Raw genomic sequence first — 27,698 nt, 5'->3', positions numbered from 1 at the left:
AGATACATATTTTAAAAATGTTAAAGAAGAGTATGGGAAAGGAAAAACTGTTAGCAAATGAACAGTTATGTCAAAAATCTGACCCGGGTGAATTGGTAAATGATCTGCAGTTCTTTGATTCTTCTGTCGATAGCTGCTTTTTTGACTGCTGGATGACAATCTTGTACCTCTGCTGTTCTTTAAGAATACAGTATGGTCAGCGGTATTACAGAAATATTGAGTAAACTCATTTATGTTTTCCCTCACTACTTTAATCGACTTATTGGCTAATCAATCTAAAAATAATGGAGACAGGAATCTGGCAAGAAGATTTTAAGTTCTCGGTCTGAAACATTGCTGTCAATCATTTCTACTTTCGTATAGAGATAGATTTCAACTATCTTTATTTAGATTCCAATTTTGTTATGAATTCTGACACTAAATTTTCCTCATTTTTCCTCATTTAGAAATTATTGAAGAATGGTGAATATAGAAAAAGGCAATGCCATACATTATATTTAGGTTGAGGTAATGGTCAATTAAGTGCGACACGTATATTTGGACATATAGGGAGGAAAGAGAAAGTGAATTAAAGAATGGTAACAGCACAGAGGGAGGCCATTGGGCCTGATATATCCTTGCCAGCTCACTGCAAGTGTAACCTAACTCTCTAGCCCTTTCCTTGCAGCCTTGTAAACGTATTCACTTCAGGTTTTTATTTAATTCCCTTTTAAAATCATGATAGAATCTGCCTGCATAAAATTAACAGCCAGTACATTCAGGAAATTAAGCACTCTCTTTATGAGAAAGTTTTTTTCTTCATATCACCATTGTTTCTTTTACCAATCGTCTCAAACTGTTTGCTGGATTTTTGACTTTGCTACCAATGGAAACATTTTCCCTCGTTACGCTTTAGATTCTGTCTGAGTTTTTTTTAACACCTCTATCAAATCCCCTCCCAAACTTATCATTCCTAAACAGAACTACCTCAATGTCTCCAATCTGTCTCAGTAACTAAAAGGTGGCTAAGTGGTGAGCACTGCTGCCTCTCAGAACCGGGGACATGGGTTCAATTCCAGCCTGAGATATTGCCTGTGTGGAGTTTGTATGTTCTGCATGGGCTTGCTCTGGTTTTTCTCCCACATTCCAAAAGTGTGCAGGTTAGGTCAATTGGCCATGCTAAATTGCCCTTAGTGTCCAGGGATGTGCAGGTTAGGTGGGTTAGCCATGGGAAATGCGTGATTACAGGGATAGGGTTAAGGGCTGGGTCTGGATGAAATGCTGTTCGGAGGGTCAGTGTGAACTTGATGTGCTGAATGGCCTGCTTCTACATTGTAGGGATTCTATGAAGTCCCTCAAACGTTCTTGTATGCTATTCATGCACCCTGTGTTCTATCAAACTGTCCAATACATAATATTTCCCCCGAGTTGAAAAGTGTTTCATCACTCAGCACTGATGAGAGAAAAGTTATTAAAAGCAATTCACTTCATCATGATTTTCTTTGAAAATAAGAGAATTAAAGCTCAGTGATGTCGAAGGCTTGCATCATTTTAAGTAATGCCCAATGCAGAACTATTAAGACAGTGGCCTCGTAGATGTGTCAAATGTTGTCTATTAGATGGGACTTTATGGATTAAAGAAAAACAAAGCAAATTTACTGCCAGCCATTTTCTCATTTCTCCAGATCAACTTTTTGGATGCTCAATTTTATGTTATCTTGCCTTTGTTTCTCTTTTTGGTTTATTTGAATATGATTTGAATACTAACCAACAAATGGCTAGTGAAGCATAGTTAAACACAATGTTTAAGAAGGGGTTAAGTAAAAATGTAAAGAAAAAATATTTTAAAAGTACGAATGTAGTCTGGATAGTTGTAATTTGTGTTGTTTGTGTACCTTGCTTTTGAGAAATTTCACCTTCAAGGATCCCAATTGCTCTGTGTATATAATATTGTGACTCTGCTTGGCAGTCAATCTGCCTTGAGTGCGCTAGCTGCTCTAAAGAAATCAGCTGGTTTACTGTAATGTCTGCTTCATAAGTTGTAATTTTTTGTGTAGTTTTAGGTAGAATAACATACCAAGTCAATAATTGTGTGAAGCGAGTTTTATAACTGGGCTATTATCATTAACCTGACAAAGTAACCAGTGATGGTGCCCCCCACAAAATATCTTGCTGAATAGGTTTATTTTGTGTAAATTGTCAACGAACAAGATCATCTCCAGGTGAAGCTTATGGTTGAGAGTCTTCAGTTTAGCTGAAGTGCATGAGTCAACCCTTATTGTCTTTGTGCATTACTACATTGATGAGTGTTGGAAATATAACTTTCTGGCAATCAGACAAATCCCAGTTGAGAGGCTAGTTTAACTCATCTGAGAAAAATAACTAATCAGGTCGTGCACCAGATCAATAGCAAGTAAAAGGAAGTCAAAGGCATATTGTCAATTTGACCATAAAATTTCTTAGTTTCAAGTGGAACGCAAGAAAATTCAAAAGCTTTATGCAGCATTCAGAACTTTGATTTGTATATTTAGATAGATCCAATGCAGAAAGAAACCTATCAAGATGTGCTTAACAATTAGGAATCAATGTCCACCCAGGCATTGCAGACCAGATTAACAGCCAAACAGTGACTAAATTCTGAAAAGGTATGAACCACATCAGAAAACCAATTCAGAGCCAAATCAAACATCCATATTCATCAAATAGAATTCATGCCATGTAGACAAGAACCTACAGAATCAATAAAAATAAGACTTTGTGAGCAGGTGCGAAGGGAAGTGCTCATTATGTGATTTTTTTAGATGGGTAGCTAGCAAACAGAATTATTGAGTTGGTCATCACATCCGCCCCATGGAAGCTTTCCAGAAAGTGTTTTGCTAGACAAAACAATGACTTATGGTGATGGAGAACTACTGAAGGATTGACGTAAGTACAAAGCAGGTTGACAAAGATTACAGATCCTCAGTTCAAATTTGGTGGTTGACACAATCACAAGAACACAAGGTGTGTGGAAGGTGTGGCCATCCTTGTGGCCAAGGAAATGCCTAGCTGTCAATCAATTTTTCAAGGCATCTGGCAAAAAAGGCAACTGGCAGAGGCAGTGTACTGGGGCTAATGTAGCTGCAAACAGCAGCGCGCTGACAAAAGCAAACTGCACCCAAGGAGAAATTCAAGCTAAAATAAAGACCATGTGCTATCCTGCCATAGGTGCCTCCATAAAGTGATTGACAAACCATAATCTGACAATGTACATGAAAATACAAAGAGTGGTGAACACATGTTTCAAATTGTCAAGCTTATGGAAAACATCAATAATATCACCTCATCTGAAGTGTTCACAGAAATTCAAATTATCTGCTGAGAGATTACTGGTGAATATTCATTACTGGCTAAGGTTGTCACAAGGCAAGAACTAACACAGTACACTGCAATATAGTCTAAATAGGCATGCATTTACTGACAGAGAAAACCTTGACTAAACCTCCAAATGTAAATTTTTTATTGTACAACAGTTCACTAATTCTGTGTTGGATCAATACTGCTGTACATTACAGGCACTCCGTTTCAAAAACATTTTTGCATTAGTCACAATTCACAGATTCAGTCAAACATCAGAGACAGAACAGCAATTGCTGCAGACTATTCAAGAAACACTTGCAGAGCTGAACTGAAGAAAGGACAGAAGACTTCACTTCTTGTTGAGTTAACTGAGTGAAAATCTCAGCTCTCTGCTATGGAGTGGCTGAACAACTAACTCAGGATAAATCAAAACTGGAGACATCCATATCTTAGATAAAGAAGCCTTTGGGGATATATCTGCTCAAATTATAAAGAGCTAAAAGGAAAGAAAGGAAGAAGTTGAATTGCAAGCTTTGTGAGATCAATCCAACAAAAAATATTGTTGACTTACAAGGTGGCTCAGTGGTTAGCACTGCTGCCTCAAAGCACCAGGGTTCCAGGTTCGATTCCAGCCTCAGGCGACTGACCGTGTGGAGTTTGCACATTTTCCCCGTGTCTGCGTGGGTTTCCTCTGGGTGCTCTGGTTTCCTCCCACAATCCAAAGACGTGCAGGTTGGTGAATTGGCTATGCTAAATTGTCTGTAGTGTTAGGTGCATTAGTCAGAGGGAAATGGGTCTCGGTGGGTTGCTCTTCAGAGGGTCGGGTTGGGCTGAAGGACCTGTTTCTACACTGTAGGGAATCTAATATAATCTAAATAACTGGAGCAAATCACACATAAAATAGATTAGGCTCACCAGGAGCAGCTACAGAAACATTACCTTGAGTTCAAAGCAATACTGGAGAAAAAAAAAGACCTACAAAAGGAGCAGAAGATTCACTTCAAACACAACAAGAAGATACAAACAACTGATGTGATATTCCTTTCAAAACTAAATGCCAGTAATGATGCTGATCTGAAAAGCTCAAGTTGGACAAAGGTAAAACCAAATAATCACTGAATCAGCAAGTGGAAGAGGTCCAGGCTTCAGAAAGAACTGAAGAGGCTGGGCAATTATTATAGTAGGTTATGAAGGAGAAAATATATTGTACCTACAGAAGGTTAAAACTTTGATAAAATTAGAAGAATCTAGCATGTAAAACCAGGAGCTTCAAAAGAGCTGCATATTTTCCAGAAACAAATCAGTAAATGCCAAGTAAATCACTCAAAGCACCTTGAGGAATGTGAATCTGGAAGAAATCTTGGCTAAAAGTGGATCGGGATGAGCAAATCGTGGAATAGTATTTGCAGTACATAAATGGCAAATTTGATAAAAACATAGGAGTGTCAGATAATATCACTGATGGCTGTGGGCAATCAATGGCATCCCCAGATAAAGTCACCATCACAAGATCTGGATAAATCAACAAATTGTCTTTATATTCTAGAGACTCAATGGTTTGCTTGTTATTGTAAATAGTTAAACTTTTTTTTTGGAAATGAGGGCAATGTTGTATGTGTACCTTTAAGGATTCTATGTACTGTGTGCATACAATGTTGTGATTACATCTGGCAATTCACCTGCTGTGGATCTGTAAGATGCATACATAGGAATCAGTTGGTTTGGTGTAATGTCAGCTTCATAACTTGCACTCTGTTTCAATGTTTTATTTAAATTAATCCGTGGGGTTAGCCAACTCCTGATTAACATTATCATTAACATGACAGTTTGGAGCTTTTAATGGCTGTATTGGTATTGAAATGAATTCACAAAATATGAATTGATTGTCAAGAGATGCTTGAAAGTAAGTGAAAATCAAACCATATCTATGGTGTATCAGCCACACTGGTTTGTCAGTGTGTAAACTTTTAGTTAGTCTGTTCCTCTTTAGTTCAACCCCTTCAGTCCCTCAGTCTGCCTACCACTTAATTTGTTTCCATTTGTAGTGATTACAAGGAAGTGAAGAACTGTTGACCAGTATTTTGAATACCAGGCTATGATTACAGGCTGTCCATTTGCAGTGATGTCATTTGGATACATTGTGGTTTTCTGAAAGCATGGTGCTCAAGGAGAGACCTGAGACCTTTAAATATTATCATTGCAACCAGCTGCTGAACCCCTTCTGGTTACTGGCAGAAAGGGATATTTAGTTGCCATTCCTCTGCCCTTCCCTTTCTGACAAGCAGAATATGTGAGGTGTCTGCTGCCTCTAATGCCACATGGTTTGCTTGCTTCATGCTGCTGTACTGCCATTGGTCCCAGGCAGAATATGCTCCTGCCGTTGAAGACATGTTATCCATGTAAAAGTGTCTATGATTTCACTCTCCTGGTGTGACTGATCTATGCTTTTCAAATGTGTCTCCACCGATAGCAACATTCTTCAGATGCCACTGATAAGCACCACCTTATGACACCGAACTGGTAAAGGAAGAAAGCTGGAGATAAACATAGAAGGGAAACATAAGAAGGAAAAAGGCTGTCTTGAATTCAGCAAGTTAAGATTGTTAGGGTCTGGGTTACTGCATGGGAAACTCTTGAGAGAGAAAAAAAGGGGTCCTGTACAAAGCTGCACTTAATATCTTTACTTGTTACAGGATGAATGCATTAAATCTGCCAGTTTCACTCTTGCAACACATTAGTCTAATGGTTGTTCTGTCAAGCTAGCACAATGTACAAAAAATATGTAAGTGTTTTTCCACATTATTTGAGTCAATGCAGCTGCATTGCGCAACCAACCTAGCCGATTATTTTTAACTATGCTTTGCAACATTCTGGTTACACTAATGCAAATTTTAAAATTGATGCTGTTGAAGTGGGTTTTACTCAATTCTCGAAAAGTTGTGTATTAACACCATTTTATCTGTATTTCAAAAATTCACTATCAATCAGTCAACATAATTTTGGCAATGTTTTCTTGATGGGATAGTTTGTGTTAGATTACAGTACTGGTTGTAGTGGGGTACAGTTTAATGCTCCACAATTCTAAACTATACCAGTATTAGGAATGTGCTAGTGTACAAACAAAAGCATTGACATTTTTTATGGTACAGTGGTAGTGTCATTAATTCTGGGCCAGAAGAAGGGGATTCAAGTCCAATCTGCTTCAGAGGTGTGTCATAACACGTTTCAACAGTTTAGTTAAAAATATCTGCAGCAGACAGTGTAACTACTGCAGCCATACACTACTAGGATGACAAATATTGATAATATTTCTGGGAAGGTATGTGGTATTACACTTTGTAAAGAATGGTAATGATTTAATGTGTTTCAAGGCAAAATTGTTTTTTGCCTGAATTTTCCATGCAGATAGTGATCCTTTAAGACCAGTGTCGTCTGAATTCCATAATTAATTCTATGATTGATATAATTCTATGTTTTTCCAGAGCATTTTATGATTGCTGGCCCTCAGTAAAGCTTTTAAAACAATAAAGTTACCGTGATGTGTTTTACTGAAACTGCAGCATCAAATAAATTATTCTTCTGGCTTCTACAGTACAGTACCTGTAAGTTATCAGCAAAACATTCCTTCTCAGTGCTGCTTGAGAGTGAGTTTTAGTTCACAGAGTAGTATTTGATGTTTTCTTTTACTGAATACAATTCATTGAAGGTAAGCTTTTGAATTTGTACAAATTGGGCATGGAAATTAGTTACGGCTCACTTTTGAGTACATATGTGAATAGACAACAAGTCTACTGCATCGGTAACCAGAGGGCATAAGGCCAGCCCTGAAAACTATTCTCAGGCTTCATTTTCTTCATGACGATGAACAGGCCGAGTCTTTTTTTTAATAATAGGCTTTGAAATGCTGAAAGGTTTTGTTAGAATAGGGTTTTTAAATCAGGGATTGAGAACCGGACCTTGGGGATCAGTTCTGGGTACTGCCCTTACCTGCACTGGGACTTTCAAAGCTGGAGCCAATTCAGGGCCCAGTATAAATCAGGGATGTTTGGACAGGCTTCCCGAATCAGAAGAGCCGATCAGATGCCCTCCAGTAATTCACCGATTGGCATACACAGAGATCAGGTTAGGAGTCATTAGCCAATCTGAAATAGAAAGAGAGAGGGGAAGGACAGGAGCATTTACTTTATTCTTTTTAATGCCACCCCTCTCCTGAAGAGGCAATCCCTCCAGCCAATGGCTAGTACCCACGTCTGTGACCTGGCAGCCGTTATGGTCATGTCAGGGTTCTTCATTAGACCCATTTTTTCCCCCACACCCTTCCCACAAATGCCCTCTTATTTCCCACACTGGGTCCACATCTTGGAGCATGGCCCAGGATGAAGTGGGCACCTATACATCTCAGTTGACATGCAAAGGGAGCCTTAATAAATTCCTTTTCTTCAGTTATTGGTGTGAGTCAGCATCCATTGGGTAGGCAGCAAGATAGACTCCGAGTCACCCTGAATGAAAATGCCTCAGGATCGGGTTGGTGGCGATGACCCAATACGGATTCTGGCAGTGCCAAGTTTTGCACTCTCCGAGTTTGATCGGGGCCCCATATTAATTTTAAAAACCTTGACAGAGGCTATGTTTCCACCTGTGGGCAAAAGTGAAGCGAGTGACTATCTGGGTCACATTAGAATCTATATCTCGGTTATTAGAACACACAATGTAATACAGTGAAACTGTCATCTCTTCAAAGGGTAGGATGGTTATTAAATTTTGTGAAAATCAATTCAGACATATTATAACACATCTGTGGAGCAAGTGGGTCTGAAGCTGGTTTAGATATAAGGACATTGCCACTGCACCACAAGAGCTCCTGGAAAACTATTTATACACTCTCAGAAAATTGAGAAAAAGAATTTGGGACAATAAATAACATCACTTATTCATGATGGATTAATGATACAAAGGGTATTATGCAGTGAAATATATATATTTCCCTATCCTCCTTGATATATCTGGAGCTGTCACTTCTTTTTTCTCTTTGAAAACATTGAAATATTGACTCACTTCATACCCCCATAGAACATTCAATTGTTTCAGATTTAACTCAGCTATCCAGACTGCACTGGAACTTGGAAAACACTTTATCTGCTCGTTGTTGTAAGATTCAAACTCTGGCTGACACTGTTTGTAGACTGACTTGTCAACTGTGGCTCACTGGTAGCACGCTGTATGTGGGTTCACATCTCATTCCTGAGAGTTTAATTGCAATGTTTTAGGCTGACATTCCAATACATTACTGGGGAGAGCTCCACTGTTGGGAGTGATGACTTTTGTATGAAAGATCTGTCAGCACTATTTCAAACCAGAGTAGAGAAGTTATCTCCGATGTCCTGACAAATATTGATCCCTGAATCAATTTCAGTAAAATAGATCATCTGGGTGATTATCACTTGCTGTTTTTGTAAACTTACCGTGCATAAATTGACTGCTGATTCTCATACATTACAACAATGGCAACATGTCAAACTGTATTGCATAAGAACATAGGAAATAAGATCAGGAGGAGACCATTGGTCTGTCGAACTTGGTCCAGCAGTCAATATGATTATTGCTGCTTTGGGCTTTAATGGCCTTTCCGGTTAGTCTCCCTCATTCTTCATTCTCTGAGACCAAATATCTACACATCTCAGCCTTAAACATATTCAATGATTGCACATCCAAAATCCTCTCGGATAGAGATTTCCAAAGATGTACAACTCTTTTGAATAGAGAACTTTGTTCTCAACTTAATTGTAAAGGATTGGCCCCTTATCCTAAGACTGTGTCTGAGTGTTTCAGATTCCCTAGGCAGGAGAAATGATCATGCTTCTCAAGATTTTATAAACCTCCATAAGGTCACCCCTCAGCCTCCAATGCTCCATGGAAAATATCTCCAGCCTATTCAGTCAGTCCCTATAACACAAACTCTCCAGTCCCAGCAACATCCTTGAAATCTTTACTGCATTCTCTCAAGTTTCACAACATCCTTCCTATAGGAGGGTGACCAGAATTGTACGCAGTACTCCTAAAGTGGCCTCACCAATGTCCTGCGCAGATGCAACATAATATCCGAATGCCCATACAAAATGTTATGACCAATGAAGGCAATCGTGCCAAACATCATCTTCACCATCCTGTTTATCTGCGACTCCACTTTCAAAGAACTATGCACCTGCACCCCGAAGTCTCTTTGTTCAGCAAGACACTACAGTGCCCTACCATTAACTGTGTAAGTCCTGCCCTAGTTTGCCTTTTCAAAATGCAACACCTCACATTTATTTAAATTAAACTCCATCTGCTAATCCTCAACCCATCATCCCATCTGATCAAAATCCTATTGTACTCTGAGATAAGCTTCTTTCCATATTCACTTTATCTCCAATTTTGGCATCATCTGTAAGCTTACTAATGACTCCTCCTAGATTCACATCCAAATTATTATATAAATGTGGAATAGCAGTGGACCCAGCACCGATCCTTGTGGCACTCCACTGGTCACAGGCCTCCAGTCCGAAAGACAACCTTCCACCACCACTCTGTCTTCTACCTTCAATCCAATTTTGAATTCAATTGACTAGCTCCTCCTGGATCTCATGTGATCTAACCTTATTAACCATTTTACCATGCAGAACCTTGTCGAATGCTTTGCTGAAGTCCATATAGACAACGTCTACCACTCTGCCTTCATCAATCTTCTTTGTCACCTCTGCAAAAACTCAATCAAGTTAGTGAGACATGATTTCCCATCACAAAACCATGCTGACTATCCCTATACAGTCCTTGCTTTTCCAAATACATGTAAATCCTGTCCTTCAGAATCCCCTCCAACAACCTACCTACCACTGATGTCAAACTCACCAGTCTGTAGTTCCCTGGATTTTCCTTATGGCCTTGTTTAAATAATGGCACCACATTAGCCAACATCCAGTCCTCCAGCACCTCACCTGTGAATTTTGATAATAGAGATAATTTAGCAAGGGGCCTAGCAATTTCTTCCCTTGCTTCTCATAAAGTTCTGGGAAACACTTGTTCGGAACTTGGGAATTTATCTACCTTTATGCATTTTAAGATCTTCAGCACCACCTCTTTTGTACCTTTCTCTTTTTTTCAAGACATCACTACTTATTTCCTCAAGTTTCCTAGCTTCCATACACTTCTTCACAGTAAGTACTGTTGCAAAAAATTCAATTCGTACTTTATGCATCTCCTGTGGTTCCAACATGGAAGGCCATGTTGATCTTTAAGGGGCCCTATTCTCTCCCTGGTTACTCTTTTGCCCTTAATGTTTTTGTAGAATCTCTTCAATATACCAAAGCTATCTCACATCCCCTTTTTGCCCTTCTGATTTCTCTCTTGAGTATATTTCTAATGCCTTACACCTGATATATCCATTCTACTTTTTCTTGACCACAGCCTCAATTTCTCTACATATCCAGTGTTCTGTGCGCTACCAGCCTTGCCCTTCATACTAACAGGAACATGATTTTTCTGAACACTCATTGTCTCAGTCTTAAAGGCCTCCCACTTCCCAACCGTCCCTTTACCTGTAACTAGGCTCCTCCAATCAACTTTTGAAAGGTTCTGTCTCATACTGACAAAATTGGCCTTACTCCAATTTCGAACTTTAACTTTTTGATCAGTTTTATCCTTTTCTAAAACTATTTTAAAACTGATTTGGAGGTTCCGGTGTTGGACTGGGGTGTACAAAGTTAAAAATCAGTTTATAGTCCAACAACTAAACCTGTTGGACTATAACCTAGTGTTGTGTGATTTTTAACTATTTTAAGCTAATCAAATTATATTTCATAAAATGATGTTGACTTGTTTGAATCAAATTAAAACTTTCTTAATAGATTCTGATAATTTTCTTCATGACTGATGTCAAGCCAACTGGATTGTAGCTTCCTGTTTTCTTTTTCCCTTCTTTCATGGATCAGGCTGTGTCCTGTTATCACACTGGCACAGGAGGAGATCAGTGCTGCTGACCTCATTGAGTGCTCCGAGCAACAAGTTGAAACCCACTCCACCAAAGCACTCATAACCTATCCGTTCTCCTTGCTGTGAGCTTTGCTGCAAGCTCAATCTGCTGCCTCACTCTCATGCTTGGTTCACTACCCTGCCACACTACAGTGAGTTTGGTCCACTTCTCCTCCTGAGTACAGAGCTGCCGTTGCAGTGCCCTGCTTGGCTCTGTCAGGCCACAGACACATTTGAAAATAGAGGAACATTTAAAAAAAAACAATGCATATTATTACTTATGCAGCTGTTAAAGCAGCAGATTCATGACCATCATTAGACTCTTTTTTTTTTTATTGAATTCAAATTCCACCATCTGCCATGGCAGGATTCAAACACCAGTCTCCAGAACATGACCTGGGTCTTTGGATCAACAGTCCAGCAATCATGCCACTAGGCCATTACCTCCCTACCTTTCTTTCTCTGTGTAATGTTGTGCTATTAGACCTCTGACTTCAAGTTGTATGTCAAGGAGGGTGTCAAAGACCACTGCCAATCAATGGCCCAACCTCATCTCAGAAATTTGCAGAAACAGCTTGCAATCAAAGCAGTCACGTCAGGAGCTCAACCTTCAACCACGCCCCAGGTGGCTTGGGACCATTCCTCAATGGCATCCTGAAATGAAACAAGTCAATTGCAATATCCATCACCTTGTTTCTGAAAACATCCAACCATTCACCATTGTTGAACATAAGTAAAATCTTTCACAACAGCATATGATGTTTGTCATTGAACATGATAGTTACGGTCAGTTGACAATGTTAATCTTTCATTGCACTGGACTGTCTTTATAAATTTTGTCTTTGGAAATGCACAGGTTGTTCATTCAGCTTTTCTGGAATGTGTTTACCATTTGAAAAACTGTCAGAGCCTCTCTTTTAACCGTAATGGTGATTCAAATAGAAAAGATGTGGGGAGCTTGTGTGTTCCCCTCCACTTCACCTGATGAAGGAGCTTGGAATTTCAAATAACCCATTGGACTATAACTTTGGTCTTGGGTGATCTCTGACTTTGTCCACATGAAAATGTATAGAACTGCAGCTTAAATAATTCAACACCAGCAAATGGCGTATTTATACCACAAACCATGAAGTGGCATTATTTATTACTTGATGGCTACCGCAATATTGAACCTGACTGCTAAATCCACTCCTACTTGACTGCCAAAGGGTGTTGAAAAAGTAGAATTCAATGGATCTGATCCCATGCAATCATCACCATTTTATCAGATCATCCAACTATTTAGCTATGGGTAGCCAGGATTCTTCCTAACAGATTTGAATCAGACTCTTGGGCACAATTAGAGCCTAATTTAAACTTAACTGGTGCTGTACACATTTCTGGAGATGTTGTGGTCCATTTCAAGGAAGAGTCATATTGGACTCAACACATTCACTCTGTTTTTCTCTGTACAGACCTGTCAGACTCTCTCCTGCACTTTATGTCTTTATTTGAGTACCTGTTGCTCCAGGCTACATCATGTATATAAAAACTCATGTTGTCACAGCAACTCAGATCTGAGTTATCTGTAACGTGTCAACATCACTGGACACACAATCCCCAGGAGACTGTAAACTCAGAAATGGTAGCTGCCAGATATATGGGACTGGAGAAGGAGAAATAATTTTCATCATCCTTTCAGAAGCCTTTAGTCTCTTATTGATTCCTTGCCTTCAGCTCCTTTTCTCTTGTTCTGCTATCTGTCTCTCTCTCTGCAAACCTGCAAATGTAGATCTCCAACTAATGTGGTTTGTCAAACCAATGTTGACTTGCTTTGGATTACTAACCACAGGTCCCAGCCTCTGTCCTGACTGCCCACTTTCCCTCCCCACACATATCCAAGTTTGTGCTTATTTTCCTCCCTAGACATATGCAGATTTTTCCACCTCATAAATGTTCACATCCCTCCATAATTGTTGACCATTCCCACAACGGCTAGTGCCCTCCGTTCCCCCACCACATTTCCTGAAATTCCCCACAGTTTCAATCACCTCACTTATGATGGCTAGTGTTTATCTTTTAACACCCCACTCAATCTGTGATTTCCTACTGCTGGTGTAACCTCATGCACCTTTGACAGACTATCCATTTGGCCTGCCATTGGGTATGACAAGTGGGTAAAAGATGAGAATTAGGTCTAATTATTAAAATTGGTGGGACATCTCTTGTCCCTGCTTGGCCTTGTGCTTTTGCCCATTTTTGGCTTCACCGATGATCTCTCCTCCCCATAAACAATGGGACCAAAGTATCTCCAAAATTAAATAGAAATTAATGCATGTAAGATTAATTGAAATGTCATCCCATTTCCTGTTACATTCTTCCTTTGTGAGTTGTTAAAAACCACATTTTTGTAAAATATTTGATGGCCACCACAGTTATTTCTGAGATGGGTTGAGCCACTGGTTGGTAGTCTCTTTGACATCGGAGGAAGTGAGGACTGCAGATGCCAGAGATCAGAGTCGAGAGTGTGGTGCTGGAAAAGTACAGCAGGTCAAGCAGTATCCGAAGAGCAGGAGAATCGACATTTCAGGCAAAAGCCCATCATCAGGAAATGCCTCTTTGACATCCTCGTTGACATACAACAGTTATTGGTAATATACTAAAAGTTAAATGCACGGGAATTTCCTCTACTACTAGTATAGCTGGTATAAGCATTCATTCTTTGACTCACTGTAAATTCAGTTGGAAAATCAAGTGAATCTGAAAAGAAATATATTAATTATATGTTTCAACATTTATCATTCAAATACATCTGGTTAGAAAGTCTCACTTAAGCACTTTTTTTTTGTGCAGTGAACTTTGGAAATTAAAGCAGAGGCAGTGAGCAAATGGTGGTAGCATGCAGTGCATGGTAAATTTTCCATCTGTTATGACAAAGACAGTAACTCCCATCTGAAGAAAATAACCACTGAACTAATGGCCTGGCAAAATCTCAAAATTGTATTTCTGCATTCCTTTTCTCAAGTCTCAAATCTCATTATGAGTTTTTTTTTTGCATTTAGCAAATCCAGTCTGCTATCGAAAATTACCAAGGCGTTTATTTGTTTAAAGTTTATTGAAAATGATCAATAAAGTATTTTGCCTCAATTATGAAGCCACAAGCTGCTGAAGGATTGAGATGACAATCAATCGTGTGCATCACCACAAGCCAATGTGCCCACCTGGCTGACAGATAGTTCTCAAAGATTAATTTAAAAGAGAATTCAAATAAAGGAGAAGGAACACTGTAATACGTATGTGCAAAAATTAAGGTGACTAATAGTGTGGTCAAACCAGTAAACACAACACTGTAGTTAAAGTTTTGTACTTATGATTGCAACAGTTGAGATTTACATTTTACTACTTGTTGAACTTCAGTTGACTGTCACCTATTGAGATCTACCACACAATTACAACTAAAGCAAGATGCATTACTTGGCTAGAAAACTTCTCTCTTTAATGACCTGTGGAGTAATAGGAAACAGTGCATGGTTTTAAGGTGTTTCCAAGGATTTCAAACTATGTCATAAAGCACCCAATGTCAGACAGTGGTAACTGATTGATTCTGTGTCACTGATACATCATCCCTTTCAACCTTAATGATTCATAACTGTGTCAGTCTTGTGGGTTTATCAAGTCCTGAGCAGTTCTTTACAAGGGAAGAATTGGGCTGGCATACGTGACAATGATTGTCAATTTTTGGGGGGGAGATTGCATTATTAACAATTGTACAGCCAACTATTTCAGCGAAGGTAAATCTCTTTGTTAGCCTTGTTTGCTTTGTTGCAACCAAGGGAATATGGAATTTCATGTTTCTTTTTCTGGATTCTAGATGCTATTTTTCAAAAAGCAAGTTTTGAATTTCGTCACACGCCTGGAGAATTTCTCTGCTGTAAATTATTCATTAACACACTGTTAACAAAACAGAATTTCAAAGAAGTTTTGGCTGACTTGAAGAACACACATGTTGATCAATATATTTACAGTTACCAATCACAAAAACACAGGTCCTGAAGTTTCCTTCTTGCCTTCTGGAGTGCTTTGAATGTTCAGTCATTAACAGCACTGAGGACTTTTTTGGCTCATTTACTGATGGATTTTTAATTAAATCTTTGTTGAATTATTTATATTCTTGTGAGAATCATTCATTAAAAATTTTATGAAACAGAAATTGGATGCTGAAAAGTTAACAGAAAATGGAAATTACCTAACTGAAGCATACTGAAAATCTTAATTGATTATGAGATGAAACTCAAACTAATATTTGATATCAATTTTCTGTCAGGGTAATGGTTCTAACCAAAGAATAATGTCAATTTTTTGATAGCTGTCTAACTTATTGCATTTTTACAAGATAATATGTTAACCGTTTGAAATATTCCAGCATAAAATTAGACAAGCTATATGGTTAAGATTTTATGTCCATAAAAGAGAAGAAATTTGTTGATCTGGTCTTATGTCAATTAATATATCTGGTCTTTTCACTTATCAATGCCAGGAAATGCACTGTGATGCAGTTTTGAATTATATAGACCACAAATTTGATTCTTGTTTGTGCAGTTAAGTAATCTGAGCTATGGTATCAATGATAGCCTCAATTAGACTCAGCATCCTCAGGCTAGGGAGTGGAAAGATTAGCAAGTGTCCTCAATCTTTGATTGGTAGCAGTACTACTGCTGAAAAAGACCAGGTGTTAATGTGAAGTGAAGAAATAGTGAAGCATAACTCTGACAAATTGACCCTCCCCTTCACAATGATCAAATGATCTAATGATCTGCTCATACTCACTGTCTGGATTATGCATGAATTATGACCACATATGTTGAGATACCAGGAGTGTTGATACCTACAAATTTCATTACAAGTATGAGTTACTGCCTTCAGAATCGCAGACAAATTTCTGAGGAGAAAACAAAAAGATCTCGATGAGTAATAGAAGACACTGCTTCAAAACAAATGCGCAGACTTTTTAGATTTTGTATTAAGAAAACTGGAGAGTCTTTCAATTTCTAATTTTATTAGACTGTGACCACTAGTGAGAAAGCCCTGTTACATGATATAAACAATCATATCAGTAGGGGAAACATTTTAATACATTTGTACTAATGGCTCGGATTGTATGTCATAGAGTCAAGAGATGTACAGAATGGAAATAGACCCTTCAGTCCAACTTGTCCATGCTGACCAGATATCCTAACCTAACTTAATCCCATTTGCCAGTACTTGGCCCATATCCCTCTCAACCCTTTCTATTCATATACCCATCTAGATGATGTCTTTTAAATTCTATAATTGTATCAGGCTCCACCACTTCCTCTGGCAGCTCATTTGTTACATGCACCACGCTCTGTGTGAAAAAGTTGCCCCTTAGTTCCGTTTTATATCTTACCATTCTGCCTTAAACCTTCACCCTCGAGTTCTGGACTCCCCCACCACAGGGAAAGGAACTTGACTATTTATCCTATCCATGCCCCTCATGATTTTGTCAACCTCTGTAAGGTCACCCTTCACCCTCTGACGCTCCAGGGAAAACAGCTCCACCCTGTTCAGCCTCTCCCTATAGCTCAAATCCTCCAACTGTGGCAACATCCTTGTAAATCTTTTCTGGGTCCTTGGCCCATCTGATCAATATCATTGTTCTCTGAGGTAACCTTCTTCGCTGTCCACTACACCTCCAATTTTGATGTCTTCTGCAAACTTACTAACTATACCTCCTATGTTCACATTCAAGTCATTTACGTAAATGACAAAAAACAGTGGACCCAGCACCAATCCTTGTGGCATTCCACTGGTCACAAGCCTCCAGTCTGAAAAACAAGACTCCACCACCACCCTCTGTCTTCTACCTTTGAGCCAATTCTGTATCCAAATGTCTAGTTCTCCCTGTATTCCATGCAGTCTAACCTTACTAACCAGTTTCCCATGAGGAACCTTGTCGAACGCCTTACTGAAGTTCATTTAGATGATAAGTACCACTCTGCCCTCATCATTCCTCTTTGTTACTTCTTCAAAAAACCCAATTAAGTTTGTGAGACATGTTTTCCCACACACAAAGTCATGCTGACTATCCTTAATACATCCATGTATTTCCAAATACATGTACATCATGCCACTCAGATTCCCTCCAATAACTTGCACACCACCGACGTCAGGCTCATTGATTTATAGTTCTCTTGCTTTTCCTTACCACCCTTCTTAAATAGTGGCACCATGTTAGCCAAACTCCAGTCTTCTGGCACCTCATCTGTGGCTATTGATGATACAAATATCTCAGTAAGGGGCCTAGAAATCACTTCCCTAGCTTCCCACAGAGTTGTAGGATACACCTGATCAGCTTCTGGGGATTTATTGATTTTTATGCATTTCAAGACATCCGACACCACCTCCTCTGTAATTTGGACATTTTTCAAGATGTCACCATCTATTTCCCCACAGACTATATTTTCTGTGTCCTTCTCCACGTTAAAAAATAAAGGTGCAAAATACTCATTTAGTATCTGCCCCATCTCCTGCAACTCCACACAAAGGCCGCCTTGCTGATTTTTTGAGGGGCCCTATTCTCTTCCTAGTTACCCTTTTGTCCTTAATGTATTTGTTAAAAACCCTTTGGATTCTTCTTAACCCTATTTTACAAAGCTATCTCACATCCCTTTTTGTCCTCCTGCTTTCCCTCTTAAGTATATTCCTATTGCCTTTATAGTCCTTTAAGGATTCATTTAATCTCTCTTGTCCAGATCTGATATATGCTTCCTTCTTTTTCTTAACCAAAACCTCAATTCCTTTAGTCATCTAGCATTCCCTATACCTACCAGTCTTTCCTTTCACCCTAACAGGAATATACTGTCTCTAGACTCTTGTTATCTTGTTTCTGAAGGCTTCCCATTTTCCAGCCTTCCCTTTACCTGTGAACATCTGCATCAATCAGCTTTTGAAAGTTTTTGCCTAATACTGTCAAAGTTAGCCTTCCTCCAATTTAGAACTTCAACTTTTATATCACGTCTATCCTTTTCCATCACTATTTGAAAACTAATAGTATTATGGTTTCTGGCTCCCCCACTGACACCTCAGTCACCTGCCCTGCCTCATTTCCCAAGAGTAGGTCAAGTTTTGCACCTTCTCTAATAGGTGCATTTACATACAGAATCAGAAAATGTTCTTGTACACACTTAACAAATTCCTCTTCATCTAAACCCTTAATACAATGGTATATTTATGTTTTTGGAAAGTTAAAATCCCCTACCATAACCACCCTACTATGCTTACCAATAACTGAAATCTCCTGACAAATTTGTTTCTCAATTTCCCCCTGACTATAGGGAGTCGATAATGCAATCCCAACAAGGTGATCATCCCTTTCTTATTTCTCAGTTCCACCCAAATATCATCCCTGGATGTATTCCTAGGAAAATCCCCCCCTAAGTACAACAGTAATGCTATCCCTTATCAAAAACGCCACTCCCCCCTCTTCTCTTGCCCCCCCCTTTCTATCCTTCCTGTAGCATTTGTATCCTGAAGCATTAAGCTGCTAATCCTGTCCATCCCTGAGCCACATTTCTGTAATTGCTGCGGTATCCCAGTCCCATGTTCCTAACCATGTCCTCAGTTCAGCTGCCTTCCCTTTGAGCTTCTTGCATTGAAGTACATGCAGTTTAATTTTTCAGTCCTTCCAATTCAGGTGCAATCCATCCTTCTTGTATAGGTCACTTCTACCCCAGAAGAAATTCCAACCCTTCTCCCCTGCACCAGTTCTTCAGCCAAGCATTGATCTACTCTATTTTTCTATTCCTAACGGTACTCGTTTGTAGTAATCCCAATATTACTAATCTCGAGGACCTCCTTTCTAAATTCCTGCCTAACTTTCAATATTTGCCCTTCAGAATCTCATCCTTTTTCCTTCCTGTGTACAATGACATCTTGCTGATCCCCTCTCCCCTTTGAGACTATTCTGCACCCTCTCTGAGATAGCCTTGATCCTGGCTTCTGGGAGGCAACACACCATTCTGATTTTTGGTTGTTGGCCACAGAAACGTCTGTCTGTGCCTCTGACTAGAGAGTCCCCGAACACAATTGATCACTTGGAACGCGATGTTACCCCTCATTACATTAGAGCCTGTCTCGATGCCAGAAACTTGGTTGTTTGTGCTACATTCCCCTGAGAGTCCATCACCCCCTACATATTCCACAACACCATGCTTATTTGAATTTGGGATAGCTACAGAAGATTCTTGCACTACCTGCCTACCTCTCCTATGTTTCCTGGAATCAACCCATTAACCTGAGTGTATCTGTGGCTTTTCTCCCTTCATTTAATTTCCAACCATCACACCCCCTCGCTCTTGTAATTTTCTCATTGCCTCTAACTGCCGCTCCAATTGCTCCATGTGATTTGATAGGATTTGCAATCAAAGACATAATCATCAGTGACATGGAAACTCTCCCTAAACTCCCATATCCAATAGGAAGAGCATATCACTCTCCTCAAGGCCAGATTTGCTCCTTCACAATCTACAGGCCCAGAAAATAGCACCGTCTTTTTGCTCTAAAAAAAAGTACTTCAGGCTAACTTAATATTTATGGTTTATGTTTTTAAATTTTAATCAAGAAACAGATGTCAATAAAACATATAATCACGAAAGAACCCACTCGACTCATTACTGTAGACTTACAGCAAGGTTACACGTTAAAAACTATGCATTTATCTGTTCCTGTGCTGTGAGCTCTCCCACAGGTTCCTCCAAGGTCAGCTGTGAATTTCGCTGTTTGTTGGTTGTTCCTAGAAGCACTCCGATGTCCAGAGATACATGAACTCAAACAGCAGAGGCAGTGATTGTGCAGATCCACTGCTGTGTCAGTTAGTAGGGTAGGGTTCTTTCTCTCTCTTCCTCACTGACAATGTGGTCACTGCCTTTTGTCTTTCTTCTTCCTTTAGAAAGTCCCATTGTTTTGATCCTTTTCCCCCAATGTTCCAAAGGTGTTGATCCACTTAAGGTTGAGAAACTCAGGGTTGGATTGAAAAATGTTCATCGCGGCAGAACTGGTGGTCCTATGAGGCAGCAGTGTTAACCGCTGAGTCACCGTTCTTCTGACAAGGTTTTTGTTTTCCTCTTTCATCTTGATCACAAACAACTGGGCACCAGATGGATAAATTAGACTGCCATTTTCTTATCCATGTCTCTTACAAGTTATTTTTCTTATATTATGGTTCAGGTTCTAGGGCTTATGCCTGAAATGTCGATTCTTCTGCTCCTCAGATGCTGTCTGACCTGCTGTGCTTTTCCAGCACCACACTCTCGACACAGTCCAAAGATGTGCAGGTTAGGTGAATTGGCCATGCTAAATTGGCCATAGTGCTCAAGGGTGTGTATGTTCAGTGCATTAGACAGGGGAAATGTAAAGTAATAGGGTAAGGGACTGGGTCTGAGTGGGATACTCTTCGGAGGGTCAGTGTGGACTTGTTGCACCAGATGGCCTGTTTATACACTGTATGGTGCAAATTCTATTACATAGTTTCCAAAAGAAAAAGAAAAAAGCAGAATCTCTTCAAGATAGACATTACTGGAAGAAAACTGGCAGTGAATTAAACCAAATGATGAACACAAACAGCAGTAGATATTGAAAATGAAAGTCAACCTGCAGTATTAACCCTGTTTCTCTTCACAGATGTTGCCTGATCTGATGAATATTTCCAACATTTTTTGTTTCTCTTTCAAATTTCAAATTGCATCTTTTCTGATTTTCAGTTATTGTCATATTGGATTGTATTTCTATTATGCAAATTGTTTAAGCCTCTGTTGTGAATTTTTGAGTGAAAATTAACTTGATGGGTGCGATTTAATTTTCACTGTTTTTATTTCTATTGTTTGATCATACTTGCCTGGATTACTTTGAAGAAATTAATAATTTAGATCTTATTCATGCAATATAAATAATATGTAATGTTTCATTGAGTGAGTTCTCCCTGTTATCTAGCTTTTCTCCAGATTGTAAATACAGGAATATTGAAACAGAAGAACAGGAAAAGATCAGCCTGCCCTTCCAGACTGTTATGCCATTTGATTAAATCATGGCTGATCATTATCCTAATTATGTCTACCCTTCCTGATACCATAACCCGTGACACCCTTACCTAAGACAAATCAATTCAGCCCAGCTTTAAGGTATCCAATTGAGTTGGCCTCAGTGGCTTTTCTGTGGATGAGGTTTCCAAATATCCACCATCTTGGAAATCAGTAGCTTGTATTCAATGTTTTATTCATTCATGAGTTGTCGATATTGTTTGGAGGCTGGCATCTGTTGCCTGTTCCTGTTTGTCCTTGGCAAGGTGGTATGGACCACATGGAATAGATAGACCTCGCAGTTCTATTCAGAGACTTTTGACTGTTCCAGTTTTAAATATTATTTAATTGTTTGAGAAGGAGAATATGCCAGGCTGCAGGAAGAAGGCATCACAAGATAAATTACTCCTTTGGAGAATCAGCACAGATATGACAAGACTAATAGCCTCCTCCTATACTATGACCATTCTCTTTTGCATAGAGAAATGAATACTAACATCTCTGAACAGCCTGGCTTTAATGTTAAGGTTGCTTTATTTTATTATGGTCTCTGTGAGCCTTGAAACGAGAGTCACAGGTAGATAGGATAGTGAAGAAGGCATTTGGTATGCTTTCCTTTATTGGTCAGAGCATTGAGTACAGGAGTTGGGAGGTCATGTTGCGGCTGAACAGGACATTGGTTAGGCCACTTTTGGAATATTGCATACAATTCTGGTCTCCCTCTTATCAGAAGGATGTTGTGAAACATGCAAGGGTACAGAAAAGATTTACAAGGATGTTGCCAGGGTTGGAGGCTTTGAGCTATAGGGAGAGGCTGAACAGGCTGGGGCTGTTCTTCCTGGAATGTCGGAGTGTGAGAGGTGACCTTATAGAGGTTTATAAAATCATGACGCATGGATAAGGTAAACATGCAAGTTCAAAGTTTGTGAGAAGATTTGTAGCTCGGGTGCTCGTTGTTGTGGTTCTGTTCGCCGAGCTGGGAATTTGTGTTGCAGACGTTTCGTCCCCTGTCTAGGTAACATCCTCAACTCCACGACAAATGCCGGAGGAAAGATCACAGAAGCGCTTCACAGGAGGCTCCCAAGCACTGAGGATGTCACCTAGACAGGGGACGAAACGTCTGCAACACAAATTCCCAGCTCAGCGAACAGAACCACAACAAAAAACATGCAAGTTCTTATTCCTGGGGTGGGGAATCCAGAACTGAACAGCATAGGTTCAAGGTGAGAGGGGAAAATTAAAAAGGCAATGTTCCCATGCGGAGCGTACTGTGTATATTGAATGAACTGCCAGAGAAGTGGTGAAGATTAATACAATTACAACATTTGTGTATGCGTGTATGAATAGGAAGAGTTTAGAGGGATATTGGCCAAATGTTGGCAAATGGGACTAGATTAATTTAGGATATCTGGTTGGCATGGATAAGTTGGACTGAAGAATCTGTTTCCATGCTGTACATCCCTATGACTCCAGGTTGAGAATCCTACTTTTCTAATCTTGGTACATTTTGGCCTCTGTGTGAGTGATGCTTTTTGTTTCAATTGTCTCAAAAGATCAGAGCACATTTCCTCCCACAGTGGACTAAAGGTGAGTTTAGGCAATCTGAGAAATCAAATGCTCAATAGGAGGTCAGACCTGATGGATTTGAATACACGCTTGGAAGGTGAAAAGTCAGGTTTGTTACCAGTTGCGCCACTTCATCTCTTTTTCTCAACGACAAAGAAATTTTGAAATACAGAATTTTGGAAGTTAACATTTCCAGGCATTTGATAGATGCATGATTAATATTATATATTTGGTAACGCAGGGATAAAATCAATTACAATGTCTATCAAAGTTTTTGAAGTAGCTGGTACAATAACCAAATCACATGACTTTTTGATGTTTTGCTTATTTAATTTCACAATCTCTCCAAGACAAAAATAATGGCTGATACTGCAGTTGAGTGCTGCACTGAAAAGTGATGCTGTCTTTCTGACGAAATTATAAAATGAAGCCCTGTTTTCTTTGTCAGGTGAAGGTAAAACTTCCTCTCGCACTTTTTTGAATAAGAGAAAAGGAGTTATCCCAAGTGCATTGGCCCATATCTATCTTTCAGTCAACAAAGATAGATTATTTGGTCATTTTAAAATTACTTTACATGAGCTTGCTGTATTTTCCTTTTCTACTACAGCAGCCACTGAACTTCAAAAATACTTTGTTGATTGTAAAGTGCATTTGTATATCTCTAGCTCACAAAAGGCATCAAATAAATTAATCTGATGCATTATACATGAATGTGTAATGAGGTAGAATCAATAAGAAAATTTCTGAGTGAATGATCCTCCAGGGAATAGTGATCACAACATGGTAACATTTCAAATCCACTTTGAGAGAGAACAACTCAGGTCTTAAAGTAGTGTCCAGAGGTATGATGAAAAAGTCATCTAAAGAAAGCTGAGAAAAGAGACTAAAGGAAAGTCTGTGACTGAGCAGTGGCAGCTACTTAGCAGGTATTTCATAATGCACAGCAAAAATTTATTCTGGTCAAAGAGAAGGAGTTGATATGAAAGAAAGTATCCAATCAAAATCTAAGGGATACAAAGCAGCAAAACCAACAAATGGTAGGCCGAGGTTTGGGATTTTTTCATGAATCAGCTGCGGATGACTGAAAAGCGAACATAGAAGGAGAAAATTTATCATGGAAGTAAATTGGCAAGACATAAATAATAAAAAACAGCAACAGCTTATCCAGGGACATGAAAGAAAGAGAGTAACCTTAACTAAATGCGGGACTTCTGGAGTATACAACCTGAGATATAAGAACAAGGAATGGGGAATGACATAATTTAACCCAATATTTTGCATTTGTCTTCATGTTGGAGGACACTATGTGCATCCCAAAGCTAACAGGAATCAAGATGCTAATGGAAGAAAAGAGTTTGCAATGGTCTCTAACAGAGTATAACGTAATTAAGAGGGCAAATAGAAGTTTAGATTTTATTGTAATGAGGTTGGGGTTTAAAACACAGAAAAGCCGTGTTTCAAGCATACAAAGTATTTGTGAAGTTGCATCTGGAGTACTGTGTACATTTTTGGTTCCCATATTTAAGAGAAAATATACTGACAGTTCAAGAAATTCACAAGGCTGGTTCCGCGAGTGGGGTGTCTCGAATTTGGGGAGGTACGTACATTATCAGGGGAAATTAATTATAAATTGAGATGTGATAGAAATTCTTCTCTCAGACGATAGTGAATGTCTGGAATTCGCAACCCCAAAGTACTTGGAAGCTAGATGATTGAAAGAACTTCGAGAAGAGGTAGATAATATTTTGAACAGCGATGGTAAGCTGGCAGAAAAGAGTACCTGAAGCCTGGGATAAGTCAGCTATGGTCTTGTTTAATGGTGAGGCAGGTTTGAGGGGCTGAATAGCCCACTCCTGCCTTCTTAAATCTATCTTTTCCATTCTTCAACTTCCCCTGTGAGGCTTTACACAATGTTTGTTTTGTGAAAGACATGCACTTCCTTCAGTTTTATCCAACATCTAGTTTCACTTAAAAAAAATTCTTTCAGCCAGAAGTACATCCCCAAAAGGGTAATGGCAGCAGACAACCTACTTTTGGGTCTCATTGCCATTTATCAAAACCTGGAACATGTAAGATCATACACCCATGAGGCCATTTGGCCCAGACTGTCCCTAATGTTTTTTTGAAAAAATATGTCTAATTGATCCAATTTTGTTCCTGTTCCAACACCACTGCCAATATTTTCTTTTCAAATATATATTGAAATTCCTTTTATGATTAAATTTGTTTTCACTGTACTTTCAAGCAGAATTTGCCAGCTTGTAAAAGCTTGCTGTATAAAAACCTCTCAAAGCAAAACATTGTGGATGCTGAAAGTCTGAAATAGAAACAGAAATTGTAAAAGAAATGCTGCAAGTCTGGCAGAATCCACAGACAGACAAACAGACTTAGTGTTTTAGATCTAAAGACTCTTCTTCAGAATGCTTTCATTCTCCCTCTGTGTCTGCCTGTGTGGCATTTGAACATCCTTCCTGTGTCTGCATGGGTTTCCTTCAGGTGCTTTGGTTTCTTCCCAGAGTCCAAAGATGTTCAGGTTCGGTGAATTGGCCATGTTAAATTGCCAATTGTGATCTTGATTGTCTGAATGGCCTTCTTCCATACTGCAGAGATGCCATGAAGATTCTATGATTTTCCATCCCCAACCAGATTTGCCTAGCTCCCAAGGAGTCCCAACCCTCTTACCCAACTCCAGACCAAACCTGCCCCTGCTCCCTCACACACAGGACCTAAACTCCCCCTTCTCTAGCTGCCAGATTCTCCTGCAAATGAAATTTCTCTTACCCACCTCAACCTACCCTAAACTCAATATCACTTACTTTGCCCATTGACACCTTGTGTTGTCATCCTAACCACTGACACTCTACCCCCTACCCTCCCAGCTCCTTGCATCACATTTGCTTTCTATGCTGACTGTTTGGCAGCAACTATCAAAATGGCTTTGGATCTTTAAACTTCAGGATAAGGCAGCCACCTCCTGCAATATGGTTCACCTGTTTTTGACAGTTCTGTACTGCATTCTCAGAATGGAAATACAGCTCTGCATTTCTGAAGGAGCCCTGAGTGGAATTTCCTGTCAGAAACATGAAACATTCTGTAACGAGAAAGGGAGGGATTGGCTACTTGCATGGCTTTGCCATTCCCTAGAAAATTTGTTCCAAACGATGTGTTTACGTATTGTTTTGTGGTGATGCTCGTGCTACTCTATACTACGTGAAGGGTACTTGGTTGCATACTTAGCTCGTGTTTATTATTATCCGCAATCTTCTGTGCTGATTAAACTGGTGGTTAAACTTAGATCCAACAAATGCTTTCACCTTATTCAAGTCTACCGGTGTTGAAAGGTTGTCAACTTTACTGTGGTCAACATTAAGTTTCTCAATAATGTCAACATTTCTGAGAACCTTAATAGTAATTGAGAATTGTTGGCGTTCGATCAAAGATTCATTAGAGTCAGGTGCTGTGACGTATGGAATGTGTAATGCGTGACCCATCAACACTAGATCAGCCAATTGGAACTCTGTGAGGTTATTGCCCATATTGTGACCTTTTACAAATCATTTAATTTGATTGTTTTTGCATGTTGCTTTTGGAGTTTGTGAAACAATATTCTGACTTTTCAAAACACCATTCTGTTGGGTTTGGAGAGAGTTAGTGAATGGGGGCAGGAGAGAGATTGCTAAAAGATATCTCTTCACTCAGGGAGCATTCATGTGAAATTAGATCTCGATCAGTATCAAACCTGGGCTTGTGCCAGTTCAGACAAAATACATCAAACATTGCCCTTGTGTTTTCTGTCAGACAAAAATGATGGGTTCATTGCTGCCATTTTTTTTTTAGTCAGGGGTAACAAATGGAATAGATTATTTCCTAAATCAAATGAGTTGCAAGCAGGTTGTGTTAAAACTGCCAATTTAATTATGCTTTTATTTCAGTACTTAAATATTTGACATTGTGCCATGCACGTGTAATTAATTTCAGGTTACACACTAAGTAATGGATACCTGGGAATGATTACAGGGCAGTAATGATCTAATGGAGGGGTTCAGATTGCTTATCTGGAGAAGAATGGATACCTGGGAATGATTAGAAGGCGGTAATGATCTAACCGCAGAGTTCAAATGGTTTATGTAAAGACTAATGCATACCTGGGAATGATTAGGGATCAGTAATGACCCAATTGAGTGATCCAGATGACACCATAATCCATAATTCAGCAGCAGCATCACTGCACCCTGGGGATAATTTTACAATCTTGCAATCACCAGGATTTTAAATGTCATATTTTACACTTTAATTATGTTGCTTTTTGTCTGGTCAGTTACATTATAGCATAGCATGCAGTTATCAATAACACAGTCAGTGCATGTTGTAAGATTAAATTATGAGCAATGATTTCTGTGGAGGAATATTGTTTTGAATTGTTGATTAACAGATTACACAAGTACATTAATTGATTTAATACCCAAAGCTGAACCTTGAAGCAAAATTGTTATGACACTGTGATGAACCCAAATTAAACCAAACACTCAGAAAAGCTCACCATGCCTTGTAATCTGTTAAAGTATGAGGGACAGAGAACTCACAAATTCAACCATTTAAAAAAAATCAATTTATTTTCTAACTCTAAAGTGAACCTTAAACAACAACTATTCACAACTCTACGTCCCCCTTTCTCTTAATTGCTTCTCCAACACTATAGCAATATACTGTTCCAATAAGACACTTATTAAAATT

The 27,698-nt window shown here is 39.2% G+C and overlaps 1 protein-coding gene across 2 annotated transcripts in view; it reads left to right on the top strand.

The window, feature by feature from the left end:
- Positions 1-27,698, top strand: part of rspo1 (R-spondin 1) — a 200,935-nt gene that overhangs the window by 6,018 nt on the left and 167,219 nt on the right. The window lies entirely within an intron of this gene.

The sequence above is a fragment of the Chiloscyllium plagiosum genome, chromosome 27 (genome assembly GCF_004010195.1).
Source record: "Chiloscyllium plagiosum isolate BGI_BamShark_2017 chromosome 27, ASM401019v2, whole genome shotgun sequence".
Classification (NCBI taxonomy): domain Eukaryota; kingdom Metazoa; phylum Chordata; class Chondrichthyes; order Orectolobiformes; family Hemiscylliidae; genus Chiloscyllium; species Chiloscyllium plagiosum.
The sequence above is the reverse complement of the archived record's forward strand: the minus strand, read 5'-3'. Positions and strand labels throughout refer to the sequence as shown.